Consider the following 26,137-nt stretch of genomic DNA (forward strand, 5'->3'; position numbering starts at 1 on the left):
TTTTAAAGATGAAATAAGAAGAAGCGAGGGAGATTCTCTGAAAGATCTATACAATGAAAGCTATAAAACTATGAAAGAAATTGAAGAAGATGAAAATAAATGGAAGTATACTGTGGTCATGGATTGGAAGAATTCACATTGCAAAAATGTCCATACTATCCAAAGCAATCTACAGTTTAAATGTAATTTCTATCAAAATTTTGATGACATTTTTCACAGAAATTAAAAACAATACTAAAATTTGTATGGAACCACAAAAACTCTAAATAACCGAAGCAATCTTGAACAAAAAGAACAAAGCATTATAATACCTAATATCAAAACCTACTGCAAAGCTATAGAAATATAAACAGTATAGTACTGGCACAAAAACAGATATGTAGATTAATGGAACAGAATGGAGAACCCAGAAATAAAGCCACCTTTTTATGGTCAACTGGTCCTGAACAAAATTGCCCAGAACACACAATGAGGAAATTAAATTAATTTTATTAAATTAATATTTATCTCTTCAATAAATCGTGTTAAGATAACGGGAAATCAGCACACAGAAGAATGAAATTGTACTCTTATCTCACACTGTATACAAAATCCAACTCAAAATAGATTAAAGACTCAAACATAAGACCCAAAATTGTAAAAGTACTAGAAAAAAATATAGAGGAAAAGCTTTTTGACATTAGACTGCAAAAGCTCAGGCAGCCAAAGGAAAAATAGACAAACAGGATTACGTCAAACTAAAAGCTCCTGCACAAAAAACAATCAATAGGGTGAAGAGATAATCTATGGAATTAGGGAAAATACTTGCAATCTATACATCTAAAAATTGGTTAATATTCAGCATACATAAGAAACCCAAAGAAATTAATAGCTAGAAAACAAAAACCTGGGCAAAGGACCTGAATAGATATTTCTAAAAAGAAGACATAAAAATGGACAACAGGTATTTAAAAAAATGCTGGACATCATTTTTATTGTTTAAGTATAGTTTGTCCCCACCAAAACTCATGTTGGTGTCTTGGTCCCCAGTATGGCAGTATTGGGAGGTGGTGCTTTCAAGAGGTGATTAGGTCATTAAGATAGATTAATGTCTTTCTCCAGAGACTGGGCTAGTTCTCTCAAGAATGGATTAGTTCCTGCCAGAGGAAATCATTATATAAAGCAAAGTTACCTCTGGTGTCCTGCACTTTTTTTCCCAACATACCTGGTTCTTACTCCGTTTCTTCACCATGTTTTAATACAGCACAAAGACCTCACTAGAAGCTGCCAGATGCAGCCACCCAATCTTGAACTTCCCAGCCTACTGAGCCATGAGCTATATAAACATCTTTTCTTTATAAATTACGCAGACCCAGGTATTATGTTATAGCAGCCCAAAACAAACTATGCTAATAATCAGGAAAATGCAAATTAAAACCACAATGAGATATTACTCACATCTGTTAGAATGACCATTATCAAAAAGACAAAAGACAGCAAGTGTTGGCAAGGATGTGGAGAGAAGAGAACTCTTGCACACTATTGGTGGAAATGTAAATTAGTGCAGCCATTATGGAAAACAGCATTGAGGTTCCTTAAGAGATTAAAAATAGAACTACATATGATTCAGCAATTTCACTTCTGGGTATAAATTCAAAGTAGATGAAGTCAGTATCTCCAAGAGATATCTTCAAGAGATAAAATAGCATGTTCACTGCAGCCTTATTCACAATAGCCAAGATATGCAATCAATCTAAGTCTCCAGCAATGGAGAAAATGTGATATATATAGAGATATATAGATATATATACCCATACGCATCTATACACACACAATGCCATATTATTCAGCCTTACAAAAGAAGGGAATCCTGTCTTTTGGTCATTTGTGACCACATGGATGAACCTTGAGGACATTATGCTAAGTGAAACAAGCCAGGTACAGCAAGACACATACTGCATGATCTCACTTATATGCAGAATCTAAAAATCAACTCGTAGAAGCAGAAAATAGAATGGTGGTTACCAGAGGCTGGTGGGGCAGGGTGTGGGGAATAAGGAGATGTTGGTCATGGGTACAAAGTTTCATCTGGGCAGGATGAATTAGTTCTGGAGACCTACTGTACAGCATGGTGACTATAGTTAATGATAATGTGTCGTGTAATTGAAAATTGCCAACAGAGTAGATCTTTTATGTTCTCACCACACACAAAAAAAAAATAGGTATCATAACTGAGGTAATGGGTATGTTAATTACCTTTATTTTATCATTCCATGATGTATGCAAAAATCAGAACATCAACTTGTACACCATGAATATATGTAATTTTTATTTGTCAGTTTAAAAAGAAAAAAAGTACTTCCAGGCCCCTCATAACAATTTTGTATCTGTGAATTTCATGTGCAAGGGACATTTTGCAGTACAGGTGAGAAAGGAATGAAAGTAAAAGAGGGACACATGTTTAAGACTTTTGTTGATTATAGGAGGCAATGATCTAATTAGTAAGTGTGTGTGTTTCAAAACCTTTTGGTGAATTTCATTCTTAAGCTTTTACAGTACTGGAGATTACCTTATCTCGAATTGAAAAAAACTGAGGAAATCAGCTTGACCTCTCCAACTGCTAAGGAAACCTATTGTTAAATATTCAAAAAGATAATAGTAATAATCATACTAAAATAACCTTAATTAGCAGGTATTCAGTACTTATTTACTGGGCAATAGGTACTTTAAATGGATTGTGCCATGGGATCCTCAGAACAAATTCAGGATGTCACCATGTGAAAGATGAGAAAACCAAATCTTAGAAAGATTAAATAAGTTGAGTGTGATTGCAAAGAAGTAAATGAAAGATGTGATTTGAACATCAATAGCTTGACAAGAGGATCTACACATTTTGTTGTGGCTTTTCAAAGATTTCTAAGACTATAAAATATGGCTTGATTGATGGGTTCACACTCAGTTTATCCCCGTTAAAAGGTGAAACATAATTATTTGAAGTCTATCCTTTAAATTCTAAACTTTTTTAAATCAATTCAATTTATTAAGCCAGTATCAGTTGTACAGTTTAGAAGTACTAGAGAGACTAGAGCAGGACTAAAGAATTTAGATCCTGCCAGAATCTCCTGAATTCTAGCAGTGTCCAGAATTCTGCTTGCAAAAATTTATTCCACCCCAAGTGGTCTTTGATACAGAAACATACAAAATAAAGCAAAGGAAAGCAAACACAAAATTGAGTCATATTTGAGCCCTAAACTCTTACGAAGAACTGTAGTTGGCTAGATTACAGCATAGAAGGCATACACGTATTCAAACGAATTTAAATGTGTATTTCAGGACTTAGCTAATTTGATAAATTTTCTTGGACTAGCCAGTGTTCCACACACTAATTTCAGCAGAATAACAAAAGAATCCCTAAGGAGTTCATGCAAATACAATTTACAGGGCTCAAACCTGGGGAAGTGGAATTTAGAACTTCTGAGGTAGGGCCAAACTCTTTTTTAAATTTTTTATTTTTTTAAAGATCCTGGTTATTTTGATGTCTGCTTATTTTTGGCAACCACTGCTTAGACCCTTTAATCAGCCACAGTGACTTCCTTCCTAGACTGTGTGGCCTAATTAACATAGCAGGACTCCTACTGGGTGGTTTGTCTTGTGCTTGTTCCTGTTGCATTCCTGATGGGGGCTAAGAAATGTGTGTATTTGTGTTGGGAGGCACAGGGTGGGAATCCACCAATCCATTGACTTCTCCCAGAGAGTGACACCTGTTTTGAGCCACATTTTATTCTAGGGTCCATGAACAATGAGAGAAATAATGAAAATGCAAGGAGAATAAACATATCTTGAGGAACCCATTAAAACCTCTGGGGTTTCGAGGGAATAAGTGACTTTCATTGAAGAGATGAAATACATTTTCATGTGCCAAAGAGACATTGAGCAGTGCAATTAAGAAAGGAATGATCACAAAAAAAAGAAGCACATACTCAGTTTAGTTCATTGTAGGAGGCAATGATCCAATAAGTGAGTGGTGTGTGCTTTAGAATTTCACCTTCAGACTTTTACAATCCTGAGAATTAACTTGCTTCAGGAAAGAGGCATCATGTGAGTTGGGCCTTTAAAGGTGGTACCTATGAAAAAAAATGAGGTTTATATTTAAATTCTATGTTACAAATATAGAGGTTATGAATGGTTGAGTGTTTTATCCAAAGTAAAGTAACAAATCCTGTCATGAAACAGAAAATAGAATTTAAGAATTTAAGCCTCCTAAATTTTCCATTAATTCTACTAATATTAATATAAATCATGGTTAATGAGATTTTTTTTTTAATTAGAAAAAACTACAGGAGAAAATGTTCTTTTTAAATTAGTACTAAACTATGAAAGGCATTGGAAAATACACAAGATTACCCCTTATTAATTTACCTTCACTATCTAAAAATTAAACATAGCTATGTTGCTTGTTTTCATTAGGCAATCCTTACACAGAAAATAAGGTGTCAGGGTTTTTATTTTTCCTTCTGAATACATTATGAGGAAACATGGTATGTTTGATTGAATGAAGACATGAAGGAAAATCCATTTATACCTTTGTTTACCACTTAAAAAAGCTAAGGCAGGCTTTAGAATTCCCTTTGCAAAGAAGCTTCTCAGGAATCTCAGATCTTTTGATGTAGGTGTTGCAAGTTCCTGATCTACAGTGGGCTTTGAACTAAGGAAGCAACATTCTCATTCCTTAGCAGTTACAGAAGACAACAGGTCTGTAATGAGTGTCATCACCTTAGAGTTCTAATGCTAATACAAAACCTCCAGACATCCCAAAGATTTCAGTCATTCATGTTATTTTTATTTCTGCTCTCGAAGTTAATTTGACTGTTTCAAAGTTTTCTGTGGTAGTTTTTGAAGTCTCCCTTCTCGGCTTAATGCTCCCTGGAATTCTTTATCTCCACCCTCTTTCCATTTTTCAATTTACTCAATACTTGATATTCTATTCTCTCCCTCAGTGATTTTTTAAAACCTATGTTCGGCTAGCTGGAGATTAAATTTCAGCTTAGTTCATACCCTCTCTCATCCTTCAAGCACTTTGATATAAACTAAATGCTACCAGCCGTGGGGAAATCACACTTGTTAATGTATTTTTTCCCCTTAGATTGATGTGTCCCATGTTAAGATGACTTAAGTACCTTATAAAATACCCACCCACCTCACTTTCACCTGTGGACACACTATCCATCTGGCAGACCTCCTTTGTAACATTACCCCTGAGCACTCTGGCCTTTGTTGTCCCTCCTGCAGTGTGTACCTTTCTGCATTTCATGTATCGCATTAGACTTCATGATTTCAGCAGTTTAGACCCTGCATATATATAACTTCTAATAACTCACGGCATGCTATTATGATACATTGGTGAGACAGATATTAGCCTCCTCAATTTTTAGACTAGGAAGCTGAGGCTAAGCGAGCTGCCCCAAATCATCAGGTTAATAAGTGACATATGCCTCATTGAAACTCAAATGTTCTAAATTCAAGTCATGTACACTTTCTTTGATGCCAAAATGATGTTTGATCCATTACGTGTTTTACTTTGTTTCCCTTTTATTTCAAATTAGAATATAAGTACTTTGACAGGAGTTAGCATGTCATAATTATTCTAGAAAAAAATGTAGACATTTGGCACATTTTTCATAACTTTATACTGATTAGCTGACTGGTTAATTAATAGAAATTATCATTTCATTTTCCTTATATGGTATAATGTCCATTTTATCTAATTATACTTTTGTTGTATTTTGCAGTCTCAGAAGAGGAAAACATTTTCTTCTTTTCTCCAAATATAATGGAAAAGGTAAATATTTTTTTGTTTGGCCTATGATTCAATTATTTAGGACATCCCCTTAGCTGTTTTGGAAAACCACTTAGGAAGATTAGACCAGTAGATGGCTCTCTAATTCCTGAATTATAAAGGAGAAGGGAGCTAATACATTTGACTTCTGGTGAACAGATTTGATTTGATTGCACCAATGACAGGAATAAACTTCATGCAGACTTGCTGAAACTTTATGCTGTTTTGTCATGTTGCTTAAAATGGGAAAGCTATTCTTGACCCTCCTCGTCCTTGACAAGTTCCAGAGATTGTTGAAGAAATCAGCACCAGCAAGAAAGACAATTTGTTTGACTCTGAATAGAACACTGGCTTCATCAGTGCAGAGCAACTTCTTCGCCAGGATTTAAGTTACCAGGAGAACCGGAACTAATAGCAAAAAAAATGGATACAGTTCTCATCCTCAGGTAGCAGCAAGTTGTTTTTCACAGTGGGGCATCTGATATAACTGCAAAAATGTAGGACCTATTTGTGTTTACTAAGACGGAATGTGGGGAATTTAGACACATGGGAGATAGGAAAAAAATAGTATTCCAATTTATTCTTACCAGATAGCATTATGCTTTTTGTGTTTTGAAATAAAAATTTTGAAAGCAAAGAAAATGTTTTTAAAGCATTGCATAAATTCTATTCCAGCACTAAAAAGAAACGAAAAAAAAAAAAAAAACAACCCTCATTTATCTGCATATTCATGAATGTGTCTGTACAAACATGTGTATAGAACATAGTTCCATGCTGTAAAGACACTTTTTCCCCTTGGTCAGAAAGTGTTGTAGCTCTATTGCATGTTGTACATTCAGCTGTTCTTTTTCAGAAGCCAAATTTTAAAAATCCTCAAAATAAACCCAGCAGAAGATAAATATGTTTTCCCATCAGAATTTACTCCTGTGTTTAAGGCATGGTTCATTTCAATATCACTTCTTACCAATCCCAACAGGGAAAGCCCAGGTTGCTGCCTTCAGAAGAATCTGCACCTACAGGTGAAGAATTCCTGAGTTTGGTTTGTAATGGGTGGAGTGTGGAATTTGTGCACAGCTTTGACTTTCACAGTAACTTTATGCTCTTTTGAAGAATTATGAGCACATATGACTTGAATGAAAGTAGCATTATACATTTTTGAGGTTTCGAGTGGCGCAGTCATTTAACCACTCATACAGATAATCACAGGAGCTAGGACGCAGTGGTGTTCTTTCACATAGCTCACCAACCTCATATGGTTTGGATAGGATCAGACTGATCAGCAATAAGCCATCCTCAATTATTTCCATTCTATTTGAGGTTCTTAAATGTGCCAGGTCTCTCTAGGATAAAGGAATCTGATTTTAAGCAAGAGCAGACACAGAAGGATATAAAGATACCCAGCGTTCAGTGGAGCTCACACAGCTCAGCTTCCCTGGCCTGCAATTCCAAACAAGTCCTGGATTTGGCTCCCCTAACCACTGGGATTATGGGCACAGGAATGAGCCACTGTATGCATCAATTTGTCAAATTGCAAATCCATGCAATATGAAAATGAACAGTACTTATCTCAAATAAAATATTCTACAGGAAGCTGGTAGTGCCAATATGTAATAGCTGCCATAAAGCCTTCAACTCTTTGGAGAAAAGGGTATCTCTATTTTCATGCTTATGCATTACTTTTTACTATTGTCATCTTGATCACATTCAAGTAAATGAGTTGGAAAAACCTGAAATTTTTAGTCTTCTGATTATTTCTATAACATAGGATTTGATCAATATCTGTTGAATTTTCAGAACATCTTATATCAAACTAAAGTCAATTATTTTTATATTTGGACTGCCCTGAGTACTCAGGGTGGATGGGAAATACTTCAACCGAATAATAAAATGAATTATCCTTCTCTTTAATTTGGAGTATACCTAGGCAGGAAGGAACTAAGGAGGGATAATAGGAATGATAGAGTGAGAAAGAATCACATTTGTTCACCTTCTATTCATGAAACAACTCAATATGCAAAGCATAACAGTACTTTTTAGTTGGTTCTACTACTGAAAATTACTCCTTTTCTAGGAGTAGGCATAGCAAGTGACACTAAACTAACATAGTATCATCTTAAAAAATGTCTTTCTAGGTGTCCTGGAATTGATGACTAAACTTAAAGCCCAGACTATGTGGGCATATAGTAGCTCACATTCTAAAGAGGGAGTGTCCAGAATGAGAGCTCCATACCTCCCTCAGGGCTTTGTAAGAACAAGTTCTGCTGCCTTAATTCTTACACCATCACAACTAATGGACACGGACACGGTGAGCATTGGAGAGGGGAAGGGCATGCCTCTAAACCTCGCTTGGGTGAGGCAAAGATGTAAAATGTAACCAGAAGATATTTGTACTTCTGTGTTTGTTGCAGCATTTTTCACAATGGCTAAAATGTGGAATCAGCTGAAGTGTTTATCAAGGGGCAAATGAATAAAGAAGATGTGGTAAATGTATACAATGGAATATTATTTAGCCATGAAAAAAAGGAAATTTGTCATTTGCAGAAACATGGATGGATCTGGAGGACATTATTTTAAGTGAAATAAACCAGGCACAGAAAGACAAATATTGCATTTTCACACTCATATATAGGACCTAAAAAAAAATTGATCTCATGGAAGTAGTGAATAGAATGGTGGCTACTAGAGGTTGGTAAGGGTGGTGGGAAGTGGTAATGAAGAGGTGTTGGTTAATGGGTAATATTGTTCAATAGAAGGAAAAAGTTCTAGTGTTCAATAGTGCAATAGGGCAACTATGGTTAACAATAATTTATTATATTTCAAAATAGCTAGAAGTTTTCAAATGTTCCCAAGATAAAGCAATGATAAATGTTTCAGATGAATCATGTCCCAATTACCCTGATTTGATCATTATATGTTGTATGCCTGTATCAAATTATAACATGTACCCCATGAATATGTACAATTATTATGTATCGATAAAAAATTAAAAAAAAATTCTTACACCAGCCTGTGCTCTCCCAGACTTTATAAGGGGAAAGGGAAGAAAAGAGAGAATCTGCACATTTGAGAGCCATTGAACTTAAGAGTGCTATGTGTTTCCCTCTGATCCCTACATAAAAGCAGGGCTACCTACCCCTGATATCTAGTGAGGATGGCACCAAGAGGATCACTCATAAATATGGAGGGTTTCTGTAAGAAAGGAAGAGTGCTGTCTCCTTCCCACATTGGATATAAGTGTAGGTAGTGACCTTGTTTATTTTTTCTGCATCTATCTGATCTAGAGAAAAGAGATCTGAAAAGAGAGAACTGAGCACAAAGAGGGACCAGTCATGAAGCAGACAGTCCTTTCACCCTTTGTTTTGGCGTAGATGGTTGAGTGTCCTCTGGGGTTCAATGTGCACTATGGCAGATTGCTGTGGTTTGAATGTGTCTCCTCAAAATTTGGGTGATGACAATATGATACTATTAAAAGGTGGGATTTTTAAGAATTGATTAAGCCATGAGAGCTTCTCCCTCCTTAATGGGATTAAGGCCCTTTCAAAAGAGGCTTCACACAGTATTAGCTTAGTTTGCCCTTCTGCCTCCCGCCATGTGAGGTTGTAGCAAATGCTGGTGCCATGATCTTAGACTTTCCAGCCTCCAGAACTGTAAGGAAGACATTTCTGTTTTTATAAGTGAATTACTTTATGGTATTCTGTTGGAGCAGCACAAATGATCTAAGATACAGACAGCCCAGCATCTGCCCCTGGCTGCTGACTCACCCCCAAGGCTGGCTACCTGGTGAGCGGACCACATCAGCAGAAGGACGTGGGTAATCACACTGAAAGCAGGAACAGAAGGCTGGGGGAACTCTGTCAGAAGGGGTCTCATCCAAGAGCTTGCTTAAAAATACTCATGCTTAGGCTCCAAGGCAATGCTGCTTTAGGCACGAACAGCCAGGCTGGAGGTGTGAATATTGAATTCAACTAGATTGGATTTTTAGGAGCTCAACAATGATGTAAAACTATGAGATTTGCCCAAGAAATTGACAACAATAAAAAAAGCAGGGAAGAGAGATTCTTGTAGCTCATTTGGAGATAGTAGCTGGAGAAAAATGAGTTTTTCATGCTTGTGCTCCTGTGTTCAAGGCACATAATAAACTACTGTATGAGGAAGCAGCTGTGGTCATGAGCCCTCAAAGCACCTGCATAATGGGGACATTAACTCTTCTCTATTTATTTTGATACCCCAGTGTCCTGTTGGCTGCTCCAAACCCAATGTTTCATTAATGTACAAGAGTATTTTAAGATATTTAAAGAGATAAAATGGATGACTTACCTGATACCAGCTAGCACAGTGAACTCATACTCCATTTGCTTAAATATATTATTTTTCCTTCTCGGCAACTCAAAAATTAAGAACAGATTTTTGCCAAAGCAATGACTGAACCATAGTGATGTCACTTGCTCATCTGATTCCTATTATAACATTTAAAGAATTCACAGCTGAGCACTTTCCACCACTTTTCTCAGTTTTATTTCAGCCCAACTTGTTTGTATCTCTCTGTGGCAAACCAGTTTGAAAAGAATCGGGACCCCAGGGGCGAGGCGGAGGGCTGGAAGGAAAGAGAAAGTGAGCATGCCGATCGCTATTAAATAAATTAGAAACTGTTGAGAAAGGTTTTTTTTTTTTTTTTTCCCCACAATGTGATTGCACTTACCACTGGAATGTCTTTAAAGGGTGTATTTAAGAACACGTTTTTGCTTCACATTCACGTCAAAAATCTGGCCTGTCCTCTATCATGATCAAGTGAGGATAGGAAAACAGGAGGTGAAAATAGCAGGGGAAGGTCTGAAATTAGAAGGCAATGAGTACTTTAAAGATATCTAATTGTCCTCCCCATTCAGCAAGCAATAGACAAAGGAATGGCCACACAGAGAATGTGCGCACCGTCTTTATAATTATGGCACATTTCTACACAGCCTATTGCCCCCGCAAAGAAAATATGTCAGCCCTCACACATGAATAAATTTGATTGAACATGATTAACCAAATTGGTTATTTTCTGCAAATAAGAGACATTTAATTCTCTCAGATTGACGTACAGCTTATTTTACTTGTTCCCTCTTCAAAAAGAAAGAAAATGATAAAGAAAACTAAAATGTTATTCATGTGCTTCAAATATATTTTTGTTTATGGTATGCACATGTGCTATACATTATTTAAAACCTCAGTCCTAAGAACCTAGCCCTCTGAATATAATTTTTGACAGTGATATTGGGTGAGAAAGGAGTCATTTCCCATTGCAAGTATTATGGAAATTCTTATAAGGAACATGCCTATTATAAGATGCCACTCTGGGAAACTGATAAGTCTTTATGGCTGAGGAATTAACCAGATTTGGGAGTCCCAAAGAGAAGAGTGGGCTAATGATAACGGATTTATATGCAAATTATGGGATCTTCGTAGACAGATTCAACTGGAAAGATACTGTGGAAATCAAGAATGATGGCTAATTCAATAACACAAATAAATATGTATTTTTCACATGCAATAGTTTCAAAATAAACATAGGGTTTAGTCAACCATGACCAAACTCTTTCTGAGGCCCATCTGACTTGCAGCATCACTGTCATGACCTTTCGGCATAACATGGAAACAATAATGCCTTCCTCTGTGCAATGTACCATCCCCTGATGTGTAAAGCAATTTCTACTAACTGCATCCTTGCATTAAATATAAGGGCAGACAGGAAATCGGACACAGTGTTTTCTGGAAAGTCTTCTGTAGGTCTTCATTACAGTTTGCAACCTACATTGCTATCAGGAAAATGAAGAACTGAGACAATTCTGCTCCTAGTTTATACAACCAAGGCTTCTATCTTCTAAAATCTGTAGTGATAAATACAATGTAGAGGTAGATGGCACATAGATATTGACCTTTGCAAAACGAACACATTTTAATTTCAATATAAAAAATAAAATACAACGCAGCCTTCAAATTATTTTGTTTTCCCAAACATGCCTAGATAGTAACATTTCTGGGGCTAAAAAGCAGGGTAGGTTTTCTATCATTCAAGCACCTGATCAAATGGATCTGACTGTTAGGTTATTAAATTCTTAAGGACAGACATGTTTTATATATGACCCAATAAGTTATTTTTACTTTTAATTTTAAAAAATGTTGCTAGAAAATATTATATTTTTCTTGTATCTGATCTTTACAAAAACATTGTCTTCCTATCATACTACTTCCAGGTTGAATAATCTGAACAATTTCCTGACAAAGTTAGAGGCACATAGTATAGTGGTCCTCAACCTTTTTGGCATCAGGGACCGGTTTCATGGAAAACAATTTTTCCACAGACCTGAGGGAGGGGGATGGTTTTAGGATGATTCAAGCACATTACATATATTGTACACTTTATTTCTATTATTATTCTATTGTAATATATAATTAAATAATTATACAACTCACCACAATGCAGAATCTAATGCCACTGCTGATCTGGCAGGAGGCGGAGCTCAGGCAGTGATGCGAGTGATGGGGAGCAGCTGTAAATGCAGATGAAGCTTCACTCACTCACCTGGCGCTCACCTCCTGCTGTGCAGCCTGGTTCCTAACAGGCCACTGACTGGTACCAGTCCATGGCCCAGGGGTTGAGGACCATAGACATAGTATGTATAATAGCTAATAGCATGAATTCTAAGTCAAATTTCTGCTGCTCACTAATTGACCTTGACTAAGTTTTTTCTTTTTTTCGTTTTAAGACAATATTTTAAAGCAGTTTTAGATTCACAACAAAATTAGAGGAAGATACAGATATGCCTCATATTCCTTCTGCTCCACACATGCATTGCTTCTCCCATTATCAACATCCCCCACTAGGGCTGGCTAGGGATTTTAACCTTGTAGTCCCTCAGTTTTCTCATGTGTAAAATGGGATTATAATCACACCTATTCTTAAGACTTATTTATGAAGCATTTAGAACAGTGTTTGTCACACAGAAATGGTTACAAAAGTGTTTGCCAAGTCATGTAATGATGTGTTTAATAAACATTTATTGACAGCTAAATTGTTTACATTTCTAATAAGTACTCTTTAAAAGATGGATGACAAATTGTAGAATATAAAGTCCATACATTTCACGAGTATTTTCTTTGATACAGAACAACTCATTGAACCGTACACGTAGGTACAAGGCCCTTCTGAGTTGTGTCTAGGCAGGAGGGTTTCCTCCAGAGTCAGATAATAATCACTATCACATAGAATGCTGACTTGGTATCTTTATTTCTATGGCTTATTTCTACTGAGTTTGTTACCCTGCATATATTCAGTGATTTGATTGAACCACTCAACTGAAATGTAATATTGATATTGTCATAAATAAGTTATTTTTAATTCTCTGCAGTCAAAACATCACTCTAATATTCCTATTCTTTGGAAACAGTGTTTGTAGAGAAAATAGGCTGGAAAGGACTTCTGTCACTGCTGTTGTTATTGTTATGGGCATTATTCACTCCTGAGTGCATCCTCATTGTAAAATTTTGAAGTTCTCAACACATTCACAAAATAAAAAATTCCCTTATTTATATATAGAGCATTTAAAAATATTTGGTAATTGTCTTCATTTTTTTCCTCTGGTTTCTCCTAACTATTTCATGGGGTGAAAAACTAGGATTATTGTTGACAAATACAAAAGACTTTAAATGCAAATAGAACTCATTTATGTGATAACAGAAGGAAAGGTGAAGAGGAAGCCTTTTACAGACGTTTAAGGGAAACCAAAATCAGGATAGTATGTGAAAGTAATTATACTGACATTTGGAGCAAGGAATTCAGGTATTGAATTGTAGCATCATTAACTCTGAGAACTTGGGCTCTGAGCTTTTATTTCCCCATCTGTAAAGTGGCAATAAAAACATCCACCACATAGGAGTACTGAGGGGAATAAGAGCTGTTTAGTTTAGGGACTGGCACACAGTAAAAGGGAGTTCTTAGTTTAGATAGCTGTTAAATTAATCAAGACATCCAATCACATATTATAAGACCCTTGAGGACAAGTACCTTATACTCCACCAAACATACTGAGTACTCAATAAAATAATCACTGATTGGCAGGCAAGGCAAACATCCGCTTCCAAAATGGTTACAGAATAACACAACTGGATGTTGGGATAGTCAGACAACATCAGCTTTGAGAACTCGAGCTACTGAGCTTCAGTCTTACTCATAGGATGGAACCGTTTCCCTTTATCAAGATTAATATTCAGTAATATTCCACAGTGTGCTGCAGAAAGACCTCCCCTAAAACATGATAGCTGCCAATATATAACAATGCTCTAATTGTAAAACAGTGAACAACATCTTGAAAACTTTTCCTTGAATGTGTTAACATTCCCACTATTAACTAATAAAGCTTGTTTTAGTATTCAAAAAATGTCCTAAGCTCTGGGTATTAGAAATAATTCTTATTAAGAGTATAATTAGCTTTTTTCCCTCTTCCCTTAAAAAATTAAATTCCGTATTGTAAAAACCAGGACAGGGTTCCAGAAATCTCTGATACTTGGTTAATTTGGATTTGCATGAAGCTCAAATTGGTTGGACAGAGCTGTGCTTTAATAGATGCCAGCTACAGAGGAAAATCTGTTTGTTTTATGTAAGTGGAATGCATTTGCTATTTTCTATGCATTCCCTTTGCAGGGCTGGACATAACTTGAGCATTATATATATATTTCTAATTGAGAGTTTCATTTTCATTTTCTAACAAGCTGTTATACCAGAAAGTGTGTCATGGCAAGAAGACCTTGCTTACCCTGAAGGAACATTATTGGGAAATCTAAAAGGCATAGATCTAAGAATATAAAGTAACTCATTGTGAGAAAAATTCACTGATTTTTTTTTTACTTTAAAAAAATTACCAAAAATAATATTTATAAATCTTAAGAGTATCACTAAATAGGGGTATCAAACATTGGTATCAAATATCATCAAAGTTTTCTCCTTGATATTTCTTGGGAGATTATAATCCTGGAAATAATGCTGGGACATGTGGCTTCTGTGGTGCTAGATTTTGTTACACATTTTTTTGGTTTGACTCTTAAAATTAAATGCATATTACTTTTTGTTTAATTTTTAGGAAAGTAAACTAAACAATTCATAGTCCTTTTTTATTGGTCTGTTCATTCGTTTTTCTAAAAGTCTAGTTTTCTCCAGTGTAGGAGTACAGGACACTCATCATTAGAATCTCTATTCAGTGTGACTGCTGTTTAAACATTACCTTGCAATAAAATGTGAGCTTAGATGAGATAACACACACAGATTATAAATATTTAAGCTGAAAATTAAATGTAAGAGCTACTGATCAATGTCTCTGAGGCTGTGTTTGAACAGTTTATTTATTAAATACCTCGTAGATATTTTGAAAGACTTTCAGATAAATCTTTTAAATTAAAAAATTTAACTCAATGATAAGAAAATGAACAACCAGATTAAAAAATGTGGAAAAGATCTGAACATACACCTCACCAAAGGTGATATATATGGCAAATAAGCATATGAAAGGCTTCTCAACATCCTATGTCATTAGGAAATTGCAAATCAAAACAGCAGTCAATGGAAATCACTACACACCTATTAGAATGGCCAAAATCCCAAATGCTGACAACACCAAATGCTGACAAAGATGAGGATCAACAGGAACTCTCATTTATAGTAGGTAGGACTGCAAAATGGTATGGCCATTTTGGAAGGCAATATGGCAATTTCTTACAAAACTAAACATGTTCTTACTGTGTGATCTAGCAATCACATCCCTCGGTATTTACCCAAATGAACCAAAAACTTATGTTCATACAAAAACCTGTACATAGATGCTTATATCATCTTTATTCGTAATTGTTAAAACTTGGAAGCAATTAAGATGTCCTTTACTAGGTGAATGGATAAATAAAGTGTACATCCAGACAATGAATATTCAGTGTTTAAAAGAAATGAGCTATCAAGCCATCCAAAGACATGGAAGGAAATTATATGCATATTGCTAAGTGAAAAAAGCCAATCTGCAATGGCTACGTACTATATGAATCCCTGTATATGACATTCTGGAAAAGGCAAAACTATGGAAACAGTAAAAATTCAGTGGTTACTGGTAGTTCGAGGCAGGCATCGGGGACATGGGGGTAGGATGAATAGGTGGAACGCAGAACATTTTTAGGGCAACGGAACTATTCTGAATGATACTGTCATGGTAAATACATGTCATTATCATTATACATTTTTCAAAACCTGTAAAATGTACACCACAGGAATGAGCCCTAATGTAAACTGTGGAATTTGAGTGACAATGATGTATCAATTCACATTCATGGATTATAACAAATACGCCACTCTGCTGGGGGATGTTGATAGTGAGGGAGGCTGTGCCTGTGCAGGGGGAAGAGGCTATATAGGAATTCTCTGTACTTTCAGCTCAATTTTACTGTAAAACTAAACTTCCCTAAAATATAGTGTATTTTTAAAAAATTAAAGGCTCAACCTAATGTAATTTATATAAGATAATAGAATGAAAATTCTAAACATTCTACTATATGTTTGAGGATCTCAAGGCTCTTGCAAATAAGTATATTAAATTATACATTTGCCTAATCAATACAGTTTAAATATTCATTCATAGCCTTATTTAATCACAAAATATTTATTGATGCTTACTTGTGGTGAGTCAAGCAAACTATTATCTCTCCCCTCAAGGACCTTACAGTGTTGGAGAAGGAACAGACCATTAGGTAATCATAAAGTAGCAAGTTTTGTTTTGAATGCACATTTTATTATGAAAGCTTAATGGAGAAACATGCATATCAGAATCTTTTAGAATCAGAAGGTCAGGGGAGTTACCTGCAGGCTATGACACAATTGAGTTTTGACCACTATGAAAAAAGTACTCATAAAAGGACACTTCCAATAATAATCTTGCCTCTGAATAAGAAGTGCACCCATTAAGATCTTGGTAGACCCTCAACTATCAGAGGCCCCTGATTTCATTCTGTATACTGCTGTTGTTTTGTTTTGTGTTTTTAATTTCTGGAATAATTATTCACAGAAGCAAGGACTGAGTGAGAAGTGAGAAATGAAATGAGGAATTTTTGCAAATTCTACACTGGGCAAAGAGTTAGAGATTAAGTTTGGTCTCTGTTAGTTTGAACTGGGCTTGCACTTTTACAAAGGGCATACGGAAGCAATCATGCATAGGTGCAGAGCTTACAAAGGATTTAGAATAGCTGGATTAAAATCACCTAAACATAAAGATTGTCTCTTGGCCCAGTGGCTGGTCTTAACTTCATCGAAACACTCAATGTACGATCAGCCAAATCTGGACAAAGGCCAAATGGTTGTGTGGCGCCTCCTTTGAACCCTGGAATGGGCTCACGATTGACATACCCAAATAATCCATTCAAATATCTGGCCTGAATTATTTTCATTAATATAGATGTTGTACCTGGGGTGGGACTGAGATGATAATAAGTATACTACCTACCTAGAAGTCTGTTTGACTCAAATGCTCAACTTTTATAATGTCTAGTCCCAAGATATCTTCTATTAATAAAACATTCACATCTAACTTATTGACATTTTTACTTCTTTCATATCTGCGACACATTTGAGACACACTTCATTTGCTGATGCCAGAGTAACTAAGCTACATATTGTTTTCTCATAGCAAACCTGATCCTTTGTGAGCAATACATAAAAGGGGAATGTTCTGGTTTATTTTATTTATTTTTAGTTCCTTTGAATTATGGAAACATTCTTTCCTCCACTCCCTTATTTCCATCTCTTACGAGTGTAGCAATAAGTGTTTGGATTATAATATAAAATGACAGATTAATTTGCTATTATCCAAAGTTTTGCATAATTAGTTTAAGTGTAATACATTCACTTTTGAAAATGTCCATATTTAGTCTAAGTTCTAAGAGCATAATGCTGCCAGGATATTTTTCCCCTCCCCTCTGGGGTTGAAGCTTTGCTTTGCATCTCATCTCAGACACATAATTAGTTGTAGCAGGTCTATTATAGTGGTCGCATAGCCTACATCACCTCAATCTTCTTTAAACATCATTTTAGCAAAGTAAACCCAGGAAATTCTGTTCACCTTACTTAAATGCTTGTAACTTTAGTAGTTTTACAATTCTTTCAGGCTCAGCACAGATGGGATTTTTCAAATGAAAACCAGATGAAAGTAAACAGCAATCTCACCATCAAAACCTGAAGGTAGGAAGACCCAGGCCTAGCTCCGTGCTGTAACAAGATCCGCTTTCACTGTGAAAGTGTGTTTCCAATAACTACACAGTTACCTTTCATTAGAGACTCAAATCAGCATTTTATTTTTCCTTTTATAATTTTACATGGTAAAAGGAGAAGTGGGCTTTCAAATCTCTAATCCATATCAACCTGAGATGAAGGTTTTTAGCACTCTGCCTCTGTGGGGGTATTTGGATTTGTAGTTCATTTTACAAATCCTGTTTAACATACAATTAAATAATAATGTAAACATGTGACATAATCTCCCCTGGTTACAAACTTTCACTGACCCTGGTGATTTCCTCCCCTTGGGATTTTAAATTTGTTGGAAATAATTCTTATTGGAACAAAAAAGAGCACTTGATTAAAAAGGAGTCATCTTAACTCTGTGGCCAACTTAATTTGCATTTATTTTTATTTTTTAACTAGACACCTAGATCGTAGTTGTATAGTTACACCTCCAAAGTAGCCTCCTAAATTTGTACGCATTAAAATCATTTGAGAAGCTTTAAAGTTTTAAAGCTCCATCTCCAGATGATCTGATTTAACTGTCAGTATTGGGACACGACCATGTAGGTGTTAAACAATTTCTTTACTTATCCTAATATGTAGTCTATGTTGAGAATCATTGTCTTAGGGTCTAGACATTCTTTCCTGAAGGGGTTTGTTCTTATGACAAAGTTTTGGGTCCTTTTTACACATCCAGGAAAGTAAAGGATTTAGTCAAGACTGGAAAGAATGTGAATTCTGTTGTAGACACACACTCAAATCTCAGGAGGAATCCTTAGCAGTGATAACTGATCTTAGCATCAAATCCTACTTCTAAGAATGGACTTGTGAAACGAAGATCTATCTGCACTAAAACTCCGTTGGGTATCTCTGCAGTGCACTTATCTGATCTCACATCAGCATTTAGTACAAACTTTCTCAAAATCAGAGGCCTGTAGGCCTTTATGCCATTAGCCCTGCATTCTACAGCACAGTTAGAGCCGACTTCCAGCACAGCAAAGATTTGAAAACAACAGTGTGGTAGTACAGTCTCATGGGTACCTGCAGAATGGATAATCTCTCTGGGGCATCTGCATTTCTTCTCTTTCAGGTGGTCTTCCTTGCCTCTATAAATGGAAAAATCAAAGACATAGCACTGAATCAGCACACCAGGCATAATTAAAATGGATGGTGCAGGTTTCATTTCATATCATTTCAGAAAATTTAAGGAGGGTGAAAACAAGTTGTCCAAATCCAGAAATGATGTTATACATACATGGGTTGTCTTGGATGATTATTACTCCACTCAGTGATCTTTGACAAAAGAAAATGTTACTCATGATAGAGAGTCATGTTTTATCATTAATAGGATGGCTAAATATCTTCATGGCAAATAATCGGAAAATTTGTTTTTAAGTAATGTAGATACAATGAATTTTTAAGAGCCCCACTTGCAAAAATTGTTTGTGTATATTTAATTTGTTTTCAAGACTCCAAGCTAGTTAACTTATGGTGTTAGATTTATTAAAATAAGATGCAACTAATGTCACAAGTTTTAATTCTAGTAAGTCATCCTTCCAAATGTGTTGCTTTTCTCATTTCCCACTATTATTTCTTTATCTCAAAATAACAAAAAAATATTTTGGAGCCACTTGGCATCTTTTATTCTTTAAAAAAGGCCTTGAAAAGAGCAAAGAGATGTTTTACTATTAATATTTAGATCCAGATATAGAAAACTTGGAACTCTGAGTACTTATGTTCCTTTTAATTATGCTGATACAAAAATGGGATTAAGTTCACACACTGTTTGGGGTGGAGAACCTGCCACCTTGGGTCCACGTGTGGCCTTCTGGATCCTTCAGTGTGACCTTTTGACTGAATCCAAATTTTACAAAATTTTACAAATCCTTTATTAAAAGGATTTGTTCTGTGAAGTTTGGATTCAGTCGAGGGGCCATACTCGGGGATCTGGAGGGCCACATGTGGCCCTGAGGCCATCCCTGAATGGAAATTTGATGTATTTAATGTACCATGACTGACGGACTGACCATAGAGGAGATTTGAAACCAGTAGAGAAATGTGTAAATAGCACAGAGGAGAAAATATAACTTTGCCTTGAAAGAGTCTGTGGTGGAGATTGATAATAAAAGTTACAATGGAGTCAGATTTAGAAATAGAAAATATGTCAAGAAAAATCTCTGAAACACAGAAAATGGAAAAGAAACAAATGAAATAAAAAGACATTTGGAAAAATTACCGTTATGCTCTCCTATTAGATTTTAGAAGAAAATCCATAGAACATGTGTTCCTGCCGAGAAGAAATGGGCAAAGTGAAAGGACAAGATGCAGAGTCACAGATCTGAGTTTAAATTCTTGATCTATTCAGTGTATAACATAAGGCACATTACTAACACTACCCTTTATAAAACTTCATTTATAATTTATGATTTTTATATGTGCCATGAAAACAATGAAATTATATTACCCTATGTAAAGTGCTTTGCAAATCATAGAGGTGCTTTCAAATATATTAATAGATAGAACTTTGCAACTCAAAGTGAGATTCTGGATTCCAGCAAGAATTCCAAGTTGACTAGTATTTCATATGTACATTACTTTGTAGAAGCATTGGTCTAAAAAGGTGGGAACTGAGTAATAGAAGAAGTCTTTAATCCTACAAGTAGTCAACTCTAATTTAGATTGAGTAAAATCTTGAAAATCTCTGAGTCTTCTTTCTCCTTGTCTATAAGTCTAAGAGTGGGAATCATTTTGGAGGTTCTCTGGGGAGCTTTCATGACGTATGTGTGTTTAACAATCAGTTGTAAGGGATGTTTCAAATTAATTTTTACAGGTATGAATCATTTGTTAATGATTCATATTTTTCTATATGTTCATTTAGAGTATTTCTCCAATATTACTGTCATTCTCCTGCCATCTGACAAGCTTCCTTCAAAGGAACAAAGGTTGGACTTGCCTATATACCCTGCAGTTTCTCTGCACAGATAAATCACACATAGTGTTGAGTTGTAGTCTGTTAGTGTCATCTATCACAAGTGTTCTAGCAGAAAAAACTGGCTGAGAACTTTTGGAGTGGACTGTGTTTGAGTCCTCCTTAAGCTCTGAAAAAAAAAAAAATTAGTAAGTAGAAGCAGAGCTTACAAAACCATGCAGGAAGATAGAAGATTCTGATTTCAACTATTTTATACTTGAATATCATTTAAAAATTATCACTATTTTTCTATCTTTGATTATTTTCAATATGTAATCAATACATACTTTGTAAACAATCCGCAGGGCTTTGTTCTTCACAATAAGAGCTGCTATCCACGCAAACCTAGAGACATAAACGAGAGAAGCAATTAACTCCATATATCCATTGGATAGCCAAACGCCTGGAAAGGATTTCAGAATCATAGGGGCAGACAGCTGTGTGGCCTGTGTAGTCACACTGAGATATATGTGCAAGCTACCGACAATAGCTTGAGAGGACTTACTAAGATTTAGATAAGGAAACAAGAAAACTGTGAAAGGTACTCTTAAGAATCCTGGGTAAAGAGACCTTTGACTCTAGACCACACAGGTGGATAGAGTAGGTGCACAAACTATGTCTCATTGGGGAACCCCTACTAGATCATGTCACCCAGTCATCAGGGTGATAAGTTGAATTGAACTTGCCGCTGCTTGGATCCAAGGTCTGTGTCCTTCCCAACTCAGCCAATTTCTCATTTGCAATCCTGTCCCTTGTTTCTGTCAACTGTCTAGTCCTGAGCTGAGGGATCTGAATGAGGATTTTGGGCACAGTTTATTGATCACCAAGTTTTCCACCCCAGTCTGGGCATCTCTAACCTAAGCCTGATAACCTGCATTCATACTAGAGCTTTTTCCCAAAAGATGGGAATTCAGACAATCATTTTTTTTTAAAAAAAGCTTATTGAGGTGTAGTAAATACCTCTATACTGTAAAGTTCATCTGTTTAAGTGCAGAATTCACTGCCTGTCAGGATATTTACAGAGTTGCCCAACCATCATTATAATCTACTTTTAGATCATTTTCATCATCCCTAAAAGCAGTCTTGTGCCCATTAGCAATCACTTCCCAAACCACCATCTCCCAGCCTTAGGCAACTGCCAATGAGCTTTCTGTCCCTATAGATTTGCTTATAATTTTTGATAAATGATTTAACCAGTCCTGAAAGATTCCTTTATTTTTTTTTCTTCAAATTGCTCACTACATAATCTCTAATCTCTCAGTATGAAGTTCTTTGCCTTGAACTAGAGTCTAGAATATTAGCAATTAGTAATTTATTTTGTTATGTGTGTGTATTTTTTGGAGTCCAATTAGTCATTATCAAATAATTCAGACATGTTTTGTTCTCTGCTAAATTTTCTTCTGTTTTTCAGCAGGGAGAGGAGGAGCATAGTAGTGAAACCAAGAATTCACTAAGTATGAATGACTTCACATCTTTCCCACTTCTGAATTCATATTTAGTTCTGTGCATCTCTGAGACTTTCAGGGCATGAGGTGCCAGCCCTGATCTTTTATTGGCCAGACTCATCTCTCGGATCTCAAGTCTAGGACTGGTCACCTACTAAACATCCCTTTCCAGTCATCCACATTTCAAACCCTTGCCAAGCTATAGTTATACAGTTTTTTTGCTTACCACAGATGAGAATAGAGATGATATAAAATTAAATAACTTCATTAGAGTTCAAATGAATATAAACATACTGATCTTGGGGGTCACTCTGATATAAATACATTTTATATAAGTGATGAATTAATCTTAGCATGAATTAGACAATTATAATGGTTACTCTGAATCTAATAAATATAATTTATTGTGTACCTATTGTATCCATTTGAGGATATTTGAAAGTTATCAGAAACAGACTTAAGAAAACAAAGAAAATAGGGGCTGATTTATTGAAAAGATAGAGGTTGGCTCGTAGAATTGATAGATAAGGTAAAAAAAAATATTTCCCAGAGTGGGCAAACACAAGGGCAACCTTGGAAATCTTGGAGTGAGAAATTGGTAGGGGGTACTTCCGGGTGCAGTAGTAGCCAGGATGAATAAATTTCAATGCAGTCTGTGGAACTGGCTGCTGAGTCATTTCCAGGGAGAGAATATCTGATCAGCCCAGCTTTGGTCATATCCTCACCCCTCAGCCAGGACTGATTGAAACACCTGGATTGACTGTATCACTAAGACTATTCAAAGGTAGGAGGTGACAGTTCTCAAAGCCAAAATGGGACGCTGATTCCAGAATTAGAGGGAATGAATACCAGACTGTTAGTAGCCAACATAGTATTTATTTTTCAAAAATTTACATAGTCCTTATTCTGATCTGGGCACTGTTCCAAGCACATTATAATTAGTCAGTCATTAAATCCTCATAATAATCTTATGTGGTAGGCACTATTATTATCAGCTTCATTTTATAGATCCAGAGTGATAAAGTAACTTTTCTGAACTCACAAAGCTAATGAGAGAGAGAGGTGAGATTTGAGCACAGTCTAGCTCCCAAATCCCTGCACTTCACCTACGCTATGATGATCCTCTCCGAGCACAATTTGGGAATATCATTTCATTGCTTTTAATAAGAACCCCATGCAATGAATCCCTATTTCAGAAATAAGAAAACCTGGATTCAGGGAGCTTAGCATTTGCCTAAGGCTGCGAGACTTTAGCACTCATATGCTTTCTACCATATTATACTCTCTTTCTTTACTCTTCATATAGTGGTGGGCGTTTACATTCTATTAATGGCTTAAAATGCCAGCTAGATGCTTAAAAGATGCCTTCAGATGTCTACACTGTTTTTTTCCCTCTGTAACATTTGAAGGAAGTCTTTTCCTTTTACAATTCTGTGTGCATTTCTTTCAATAAGAAGGCAAATATCAAATCTGTAAGGAATGCAATGTGAATGAGACAAGCTCTGAAAAAGCTGAATCAAGATGCCATTTCCGTCTCGTCTCTTATTTTCTCTCTTCCCGATCTGCCTATAGTTCTGCAAAAGAAGCATTTCCTTCATTCTGAGTATGCCAGGGATTCAATTCGCAAGCAGATCAGCCCAATCATGGGTGGAGCTGAGATCTTTCTAGCAGGCAATTTCTCCCAGATCTAAGGGAAAGGGAATTTCTCATTTTTCTGTGTGAATGTAAAACATAACAAGCTAATTCTAAATTTTGTTGATACCATGTAAGTTTAAAGACATTGGGTGCTTCTGTGAATATTTTCAGGTTGGAGGCATCTTTACAGGACTTTTTTGCTCCCAAAAATATATATCTTAAAATAACACAAAGGTGTAGGATTTGAGGACAGGATTTTTTAACGTGCTTGCTCTGGTCAGAATTTAATCCATTGAAAAGAAATCTGACTGATGGTGATTGCATCCTTTTCTAGCAAATGCAGTCTTCCTTCTGGCTAGAATATGAAAATAGCTGCTTTGACCCTTCATTCTTCATGAGTTGACATGACATGTGCAGGTGGCATGCCGTCTTACGGAGATGAAACCTCGGTTATGGACAACTCCATGGATCTATGTGAGTTCACCATTCCCTTTGACTCAAAGTGTTATTGCACAGTGGTTAAGTGTGGCCTCTAAAGCCAGACTGCTTGAGTCCCAAATTTGGCTCCACCACTTTCTAGCTGGGTGACTTTGGGAAGGTCAACTGTGTCTCTGTGTTTCAGTGTCCGTAGAGAGTTACTGTGAGGACTACATGAGGCCCTGCATGCCTGGAAACCAGCAGTCAACCGCTACATCAGGCACAGCAAGAGCTTTGTTAGGAAAGGTGAAAGGAACAACTGTGTACAGTGTATAGTAATTATTGATAATATAAAATTGTTTTATGTTTATTTGTTGAGCTGAGTTTCTCCACAAATAAAGCATTATTTTTTAAATTGCTTGAAAGCATCTTCAGAACTATTAATAGATATTATTTGTTTTCATGTTGCAGTAGAGTACCATTGGCTTATACATCTGGTGAAAGCAGCAGATAATGGGATGAAAATATAAGGCAAAAGGACCAGATAAGTAGACAGAGTGCCAGTACTAAATCTTTTTCTACCTTTGTTTTAAAAGATTACTGTTTATCTCTTCTGGAATCTGACTCTAGGATTTGTTTAAAGGGACCACTAGATAGGAAGGTGTTGTAGAAATTCTATATAGATGACATCAAGGACTTCATCTATATTAATGTCTATATATTTCATGTCTATCAGTATCTATATATTGCATATAAACTGGAGTTTTTGAGGGCATATCTGAAAGGCAATAAACAGGTAAAGAATTTCAGGTACAGGCAAAGGACTTGGGTAGGCATTCAGAGGTCTGATTCTAGCAGTTATGGGTCTGGAGATACCAGCCACAGATGCAAGCCCAGCAGAAAGAGCAGAGGCAGGGCTGTGGGCAGAGTACAGTTCCAGGAATAGTATGGAACAGCTAACCAGGTAGTTTGATGTAGCAGAGAGCTTAGATTTGTTGTACACCTATTATATTTTTAAAATGCATTGTCTCATTTTTTTTCTGGACAGCAACCATTTGAAGAAGATAGCATTACACTGATGTTAAACATGAGAACATTGAGGCTTAGAAGTTAAGTAATTTCCTTTGTGCTATGTTTTGAACTAAATTGTGTTATCCCAAAATTCATTTGTTGAAACTCCAACCCCTGATGCAAATATATTTTGGGGTAGGGCTTTTAGGAGATAATTAAGGTTAAATGATGCTGGAAGGGTGGGGCCCTAATCCAATACTATTGATGTCCTTATGAAAAGAGGAAGAGAGACCAGAGTTCTCCCCCACCCCCATACAAGGACACAGAGAAAAGGTGGCTGTCTGTGAGCCAGGAAGAGGGCCTTCACCAGGAACTAAACTAGCCAGCAACTTGATGTGGGATTTTTCAACCTCCAGGACTATGAGAAAATAAATTTCTGTCATTGAAGCCACATAGCCTGTGGTATTTTGTTATGGCAGCCTGAGCTGACTAATCCACTGCGATTATGAACTAATTGGCCAGGATTTGTGGTTCAAACCTGATGGGAGGTGCTATGGTTT

This window comes from Lemur catta, chromosome 1, assembly GCF_020740605.2.
Source record: "Lemur catta isolate mLemCat1 chromosome 1, mLemCat1.pri, whole genome shotgun sequence".
NCBI lineage: Eukaryota > Metazoa > Chordata > Mammalia > Primates > Lemuridae > Lemur > Lemur catta.